Raw genomic sequence first — 8,684 nt, 5'->3', positions numbered from 1 at the left:
AGGGACAATGCCGATTTAAGTACAAGAAAACTGACTCTTCTTACTGTCAAAGTTTTGAACCATTCCTGTGACATTAGTTACAGATTCTGATGCTTCACTTCAGGTTAACTGTATCCCTCTGACCTTCTTGTTGACGATGAAACACAGAAATTGCATCGGAATTAAATACTAAGCGCACAATGCCGACTTAAGTACAAGAAAACTGACCCTTCTTACTGTCTATGTTTTGAACCATTCCTGTGACACTACTTATAGATTCCGATGCTTCACTTCAGGGTCACTGTATCCCTCTGACCTTCTTATTGACGATGAATTACAGAAATTGGATCGGAATTACATACAAAAGGCACAATTCCGACTTAAGTACAAGTAATCTGACTCTTCTTACTGTCTATGTTTTGAACCATTCCTGTAACACTAGTTATAGATTCCGATGCTTCACTTCAGGTTTACTGTATCCCTCTGACCTTCTTATTGACGATGAAGCACAGAAATAGCATCGGAACTAAATACAAAAGGCACAATGGCGACTTAAGTACAAGAAGACTGACTCTTCTTACTGTCTATGCTATGAAACTTTCCTGTGACACTAGTTACAGATTCCGATGCTTCACTTCAGCTTTACTGTATCCCTCTGACCTTCTTATTGATGATGAAACACAGAAATTGCATCGGAATTAAATACGAAAGGCACAATGCCGACTTAAGTACAAGAAAAATGACTCTTCTTACTGTCTATGTTTTGAAGCATTCCTGTGAAACTAGTTATAGATTCCGATGCATCACTTTAGGTTTACTGTATCCCTCTGACCTTCTTATAGACGATGAAACGCAGAAAATGCATCGGAATTAAATACAAAAGACACAATGCCGATTTAAGTAAAAGTAAACTGACTCTTCTTACTGTCTATGTTTTGAACCATTCCTCTGACACTAGTTATAGTTTCCGATGCTTCACTTCGAGTTTACTGTATCCCTCTCACCTTCTTATTGACGATGAAACACAGAAATTGCATCGGAATTAAATACAAAAGGCACAATGCCGACTTAAGAACAACAAAACTGACTCTTCTTACTGTCTATGTTTTGAACCACTCCTGTGACACTAGTTATAGATTCCGATGCTTCACTTCAGGTTTACTGTATTCCTCTGACCTTCTTATTGACGATGAAACAGAGAAATTGCATCGGAATTAAATAGAAAAGGCACAATGCCGACTTAAGTACAAGAAAACTGACTCTTCTTACTGTCAATGTTTTGATCCATTCCTGTGACACTAGTTACAGATTCCGATGCTTCACTTCAGGTTTACTGTATCCCTCTGACCTTCTTATTGGCGATGAAACACAGAAATTGCATCGGAATCAAATACAAAAGGCACAATGCCGAGTTAAGTACAAGAAAACTGACTCTTCCACCTGTCTATGTTTTGAACCATTCCTGTGACACTAGTTATAGATTCCGATGCTTCACTTCAGGTTTACTGTATCCCTCCGAGCTTCTTATGGACGATGAAACACAGAAATTGCATCGGAATTAAATACAAAAGACACAATGCCGACTTAAGTACTAGAAAACTGACTCTTCTTACTGTCTATGTTTTGAACCTCTCCTGTGAGACCGGTTTCAGATTCCGACGCTTCACTTCAGGTTTACTGTATCCCTTTGACCTTCTTATTAACGATGAAACACAGAAATTGCATGGGAATTAAATACAAAATGCACAATGCCGACTGAAGTACAAGAAAACTGACTCTTCGTACTGTCTATGTTTTGAACCATTCCTGTGACACTAGTTATAGATTCCGATGCTTCACTTCAGGTTTACTGTATCCCTCCGACCTTCTTATGGACGATGAAACACAGCAATTGCATCGGAATTAAATACAAAAGACACAGTGCCGACTTAAGTACAAGAAAACTGACTCTTCTTATTGTCTATGCTTTGAACCATTCCTGTGACACTAGTTATAGATTCCGATGCATCATTTCAGGTTTACTGTATCCCTCTGACCTTCTTATTGACGATGAAACACAGAAATTGCATCGGAATTAAATACAAAAGGCACAATGCCGACTCAAGTACTAGAAGACCGGCTCTACTTACTGTCTATGTTTTGAGCCATTCCTGTGACACTATTTATAGATTCCGATGCTTCACTTCCGGTTTACTGTATCCCTCTGACCTTCGTATAGACGATGAAACACAGAAATTGCATCGGAATTAAATAGAAAAGACACAATGCCGAATTAAGTACAAGTAAACTGGCACTTCTTACTGTCTATGTTTTGAACCATTCCTGTGACACTAGTTATAGATTCCGATGCTACTCTTCATGTTTACTGTATCTATCTGACCTTCTTATTGACGATGAAACACAGAAATTGCATTGGAGTTAAATACAAAAATCACAATGCCGACTTATGTACAAGAAACTGACTCTACTTATTGTCTATGTTAGAACTATTCCTGTGACACTAGTTATAGATTCCGATGCTTCACTTCAGGTTTACTGTATACCTCTGACTTTCTTATTGACGATAAAATACAGAAATTGCGACGGAATTAAATGCAATAGGCACAATGCCGACTTAAGTACAAGAAGACTGACTCTTCTTACTGTCTAAGTTGTAAACCATTCCTGTGACACTAGTTAAAGATTCCGATGCTTCACTTCAGGTTTACTGTATCCCTATGACCTTCCTATTGACGATGAAACACAGAAATTGCATCGGAATTCAATACAAAAGGCACAATGCCTGCTTATGTACAATAAAACTGACTCTTCTTACTGTCTATAATTTGAACCCCTCCCGTGGCACTAGTTATAGATTCCGATGCTTCATTTCAGGTTTACTGTATCCCTCTGACCTTCTTATTGACGATGAAACACAGAAATGGCATCGGAATTAAATACAAAAGGCACAATGCCGACTCAAGTACAAGAAGACCGGCTCTTCCTACTGTCTATGTTTTGAGCCATTCCTGTGACACTAGTTATAGATTCCGATGCTTCACTTCAGGTTCACTGTATCCCCCTAACCTCCTTATTGACGATGAAACACAGAAATTTCATCGGAATTCAATACAAAAGGCACATTGCCGACTCAAGTACAAGAGGCTGGCTCATCTTACTGCCTATGTTTTGAATAATTCCTGTGACACTAGTTATAGATTCCGTTGCTTCACTTCAGGTTAACTGTATCCCTCTAACCTTCTTATTGTCGATGAAACACAGAAATTGCATCGGAATTAAATACAAAAGCAAATTGCCGACTTAAGTACAAGAAAACTGACTCTTCTTACTGTCTATGTTTTGAACCTTTCCTGTGAGACCGGTTTCAGATTCCGACGCTTCACTTCAGGTTTACTGTAACCCTTTGACCTTCTTATTGACGACGAAACACAGAAATTGCATTGGAATTAAATACAAAATGCACAATGCCGACTGAAGTACAAGAAAACTGACTCTTCATACTGTCTATGTTTTGAACCATTCCTGTGACGCTAGTTATAGATTCCGATGCTTCACTTCAGGTTTACTGTATCCCTCCGACCTTCTTATGGACGATGAAACACAGCAATTGCATCGGAATTAAATACTAAAGACACAATGCCGACTTAAGTACAAGAAAACTGACTCTTCTTACTGTCTATGTTTTGAACCATTCCTGTGGCACTAGTTATAGATTCCGATGCTTCACTTCCGGTTTACTGTATCCTTCTGACCTTCTTATAGACGATGAAACACAGAAATTGCATCGGAATTAAATACAAAAGACACAATGCCGAATTAAGTACAAGTAAACTGACACTTCTTACTGTCTATGTTTGAACCATTCCTGTGACACTAGTTATAGATTCCGATGCTTCACTTCAGGTTTACTGTATCCCTCTGACCTTCTTATTGACGATAAAATACAGAAATTGCGACGGAATTAAATGCAATAGGCACAATGCCGACTTAAGTACAAGAAGACTGACTCTTCTTACTGTCTAAGTTGTAAACCATTCCTGTGACACTAGTTATAGATTCCGATGCTTCACTTCAGGTTTACTGTATCCCTATGACCTTCCTATTGACGATGAAACACAGAAATTGCATCGGAATTCAATACAAAAGGCACAATGCCTACTTATGTACAATAAAACTGACTCTTCTTACTGTCTATAATTTGAACCCTTCCTGTGGCACTAGTTATAGATTCCGATGCTTCACTTCAGGTTTACTGTATCCCTCCGACCTTCTTATGGACGATGAAACACAGCAATTGCATCGGAATTAAATACTAAAGACACAATGCCGACTTAAGTACGAGAAAACTGACTCTTCTTACTGTCTATGTTTTGAACCATTCCTGTGACACTAGCTATAGATTCCGATGCTTCACTCCAGGTTTAGTGTATCCCTCTGATCTTCTTATTGACGATGAAACACAGAAATTGCATCGGAATTAAATAGAAAAGGCACAATGCCGACTTAAGTACAAGAAGACTGACTCTTCTTACTGTCTATGCTTTAAACCATTCCTGTGACACTTATAGATTCCGATGCTTCATTTCAGGTTTACCGTATCCCTCTGACCTTCTTACTGACGATGAAACACAGAAATTGCATCGCAATTAAATACATCAGGCACAATGCCGATTTATGTACAAGAAAACTGACTCTTCATACTGTCTAAGTTGTAAACCATTCCTGTGACACTAGTTATAGATTCCGATGCTTCACTTCAGGTTTACTGTATCCCTATGACCTTCTGATTGACGATGAAACACAGAAATTGCATCGGAATTAAATACAAAAGTCACAATGCTGACTTAAGAACACGAAAGCTGACTCTTCTTACTGTCTATGTTTTGAACCATTCCTGTGACACTAGTTATAGATTCCGATGCTTCACTGCAGGTTTACTGGATCACTCTGACCTTCTTATTGACGATGAAACACAGAAATTGCATCGGAATTAAATACAACAGGGACAATGCCGATTTAAGTACAAGAAAACTGACTCTTCTTACTGTCAAAGTTTTGAACCATTCCTGTGACATTAGTTACAGATTCTGATGCTTCACTTCAGGTTTACTGTATCCCTCTGACCTTCTTGTTGACGATGAAACACAGAAATTGCATCGGAATTAAATACTAAGCGCACAATGCCGACTTAAGTACAAGAAAACTGACCCTTCTTACTGTCTATGTTTTGAACCATTCCTGTGACACTACTTATAGATTCCGATGCTTCACTTCAGGGTCACTGTATCCCTCTGACCTTCTTATTGACGATGAATTACAGAAATTGGATCGGAATTACATACAAAAGGCACAATTCCGACTTAAGTACAAGTAATCTGACTCTTCTTACTGTCTATGTTTTGAACCATTCCTGTAACACTAGTTATAGATTCCGATGCTTCACTTCAGGTTTACTGTATCCCTCTGACCTTCTTATTGACGATGAAGCACAGAAATAGCATCGGAACTAAATACAAAAGGCACAATGGCGACTTAAGTACAAGAAGACTGACTCTTCTTACTGTCTATGTTATGAAACTTTCCTGTGACACTAGTTACAGATTCCGATGCTTCACTTCAGCTTTACTGTATCCCTCTGACCTTCTTATTGATGATGAAACACAGAAATTGCATCGGAATTAAATACGAAAGGCACAATGCCGACTTAAGTACAAGAAAAATGACTCTTCTTACTGTCTATGTTTTGAAGCATTCCTGTGAAACTAGTTATAGATTCCGATGCATCACTTTAGGTTTACTGTATCCCTCTGACCTTCTTATAGACGATGAAACGCAGAAAATGCATCGGAATTAAATACAAAAGACACAATGCCGATTTAAGTAAAAGTAAACTGACTCTTCTTACTGTCTATGTTTTGAACCATTCCTCTGACACTAGTTATAGTTTCCGATGCTTCACTTCGAGTTTACTGTATCCCTCTCACCTTCTTATTGACGATGAAACACAGAAATTGCATCGGAATTAAATACAAAAGGCACAATGCCGACTTAAGAACAACAAAACTGACTCTTCTTACTGTCTATGTTTTGAACCACTCCTGTGACACTAGTTATAGATTCCGATGCTTCACTTCAGGTTTACTGTATTCCTCTGACCTTCTTATTGACGATGAAACAGAGAAATTGCATCGGAATTAAATAGAAAAGGCACAATGCCGACTTAAGTACAAGAAAACTGACTCTTCTTACTGTCAATGTTTTGATCCATTCCTGTGACACTAGTTACAGATTCCGATGCTTCACTTCAGGTTTACTGTATCCCTCTGACCTTCTTATTGGCGATGAAACACAGAAATTGCATCGGAATCAAATACAAAAGGCACAATGCCGAGTTAAGTACAAGAAAACTGACTCTTCCACCTGTCTATGTTTTGAACCATTCCTGTGACACTAGTTATAGATTCCGATGCTTCACTTCAGGTTTACTGTATCCCTCCGACCTTCTTATGGACGATGAAACACAGAAATTGCATCGGAATTAAATACAAAAGACACAATGCCGACTTAAGTACAAGAAAACTGACTCTTCTTACTGTCTATGTTTTGAACCTCTCCTGTGAGACCGGTTTCAGATTCCGACGCTTCACTTCAGGTTTACTGTATCCCTTTGACCTTCTTATTAACGATGAAACACAGAAATTGCATGGGAATTAAATACAAAATGCACAATGCCGACTGAAGTACAAGAAAACTGACTCTTCGTACTGTCTATGTTTTGAACCATTCCTGTGACACTAGTTATAGATTCCGATGCTTCACTTCAGGTTTACTGTATCCCTCCGACCTTCTTATGGACGATGAAACACAGCAATTGCATCGGAATTAAATACAAAAGACACAATGCCGACTTAAGTACAAGAAAACTGACTCTTCTTATTGTCTATGCTTTGAACCATTCCTGTGACACTAGTTATAGATTCCGATGCATCATTTCAGGTTTACTGTATCCCTCTGACCTTCTTATTGATGATGAAACACAGAAATTGCATCGGAATTAAATACAAAAGGCACAATGCCGACTCAAGTACTAGAAGACCGGCTCTACTTACTGTCTATGTTTTGAGCCATTCCTGTGACACTATTTATAGATTCCGATGCTTCACTTCCGGTTTACTGTATCCCTCTGACCTTCGTATAGACGATGAAACACAGAAATTGCATCGGAATTAAATAGAAAAGACACAATGCCGAATTAAGTACAAGTAAACTGGCACTTCTTACTGTCTATGTTTTGAACCATTCCTGTGACACTAGTTATAGATTCCGATGCTACTCTTCATGTTTACTGTATCTATCTGACCTTCTTATTGACGATGAAACACAGAAATTGCATTGGAGTTAAATACAAAAATCACAATGCCGACTTATGTACAAGAAACTGACTCTACTTATTGTCTATGTTAGAACTATTCCTGTGACACTAGTTATAGATTCCGATGCTTCACTTCAGGTTTACTGTATACCTCTGACTTTCTTATTGACGATAAAATACAGAAATTGCGACGGAATTAAATGCAATAGGCACAATGCCGACTTAAGTACAAGAAGACTGACTCTTCTTACTGTCTAAGTTGTAAACCATTCCTGTGACACTAGTTAAAGATTCCGATGCTTCACTTCAGGTTTACTGTATCCCTATGACCTTCCTATTGACGATGAAACACAGAAATTGCATCGGAATTCAATACAAAAGGCACAATGCCTACTTATGTACAATAAAACTGACTCTTCTTACTGTCTATAATTTGAACCCTTCCCGTGGCACTAGTTATAGATTCCGATGCTTCATTTCAGGTTTACTGTATCCCTCTGACCTTCTTATTGACGATGAAACACAGAAATGGCATCGGAATTAAATACAAAAGGCACAATGCCGACTCAAGTACAAGAAGACCGGCTCTTCCTACTGTTTATGTTTTGAGCCATTCCTGTGACACTAGTTATAGATTCCGATGCTTCACTTCAGGTTCACTGTATCCCCCTAACCTCCTTATTGACGATGAAACACAGAAATTTCATCGGAATTCAATACAAAAGGCACATTGCCGACTCAAGTACAAGAGGCTGGCTCATCTTACTGCCTATGTTTTGAATAATTCCTGTGACACTAGTTATAGATTCCGTTGCTTCACTTCAGGTTAACTGTATCCCTCTAACCTTCTTATTGTCGATGAAACACAGAAATTGCATCGGAATTAAATACAAAAGCAAATTGCCGACTTAAGTACAAGAAAACTGACTCTTCTTACTGTCTATGTTTTGAACCTTTCCTGTGAGACCGGTTTCAGATTCCGACGCTTCACTTCAGGTTTACTGTATCCCTTTGACCTTCTTATTGACGACGAAACACAGAAATTGCATTGGAATTAAATACAAAATGCACAATGCCGACTGAAGTACAAGAAAACTGACTCTTCATACTGTCTATGTTTTGAACCATTCCTGTGACGCTAGTTATAGATTCCGATGCTTCACTTCAGGTTTACTGTATCCCTCCGACCTTCTTATGGACGATGAAACACAGCAATTGCATCGGAATTAAATACTAAAGACACAATGCCGACTTAAGTACAAGAAAACTGACTCTTCTTACTGTCTATGTTTTGAACCATTCCTGTGACACTAGTTATAGATTCCGATGCTTC

This window comes from Schistocerca serialis, unplaced genomic scaffold (assembly GCF_023864345.2).
Source record: "Schistocerca serialis cubense isolate TAMUIC-IGC-003099 unplaced genomic scaffold, iqSchSeri2.2 HiC_scaffold_1417, whole genome shotgun sequence".
NCBI classification, from domain to species: domain Eukaryota; kingdom Metazoa; phylum Arthropoda; class Insecta; order Orthoptera; family Acrididae; genus Schistocerca; species Schistocerca serialis.
The sequence above is the reverse complement of the archived record's forward strand: the minus strand, read 5'-3'. Positions refer to the sequence as shown.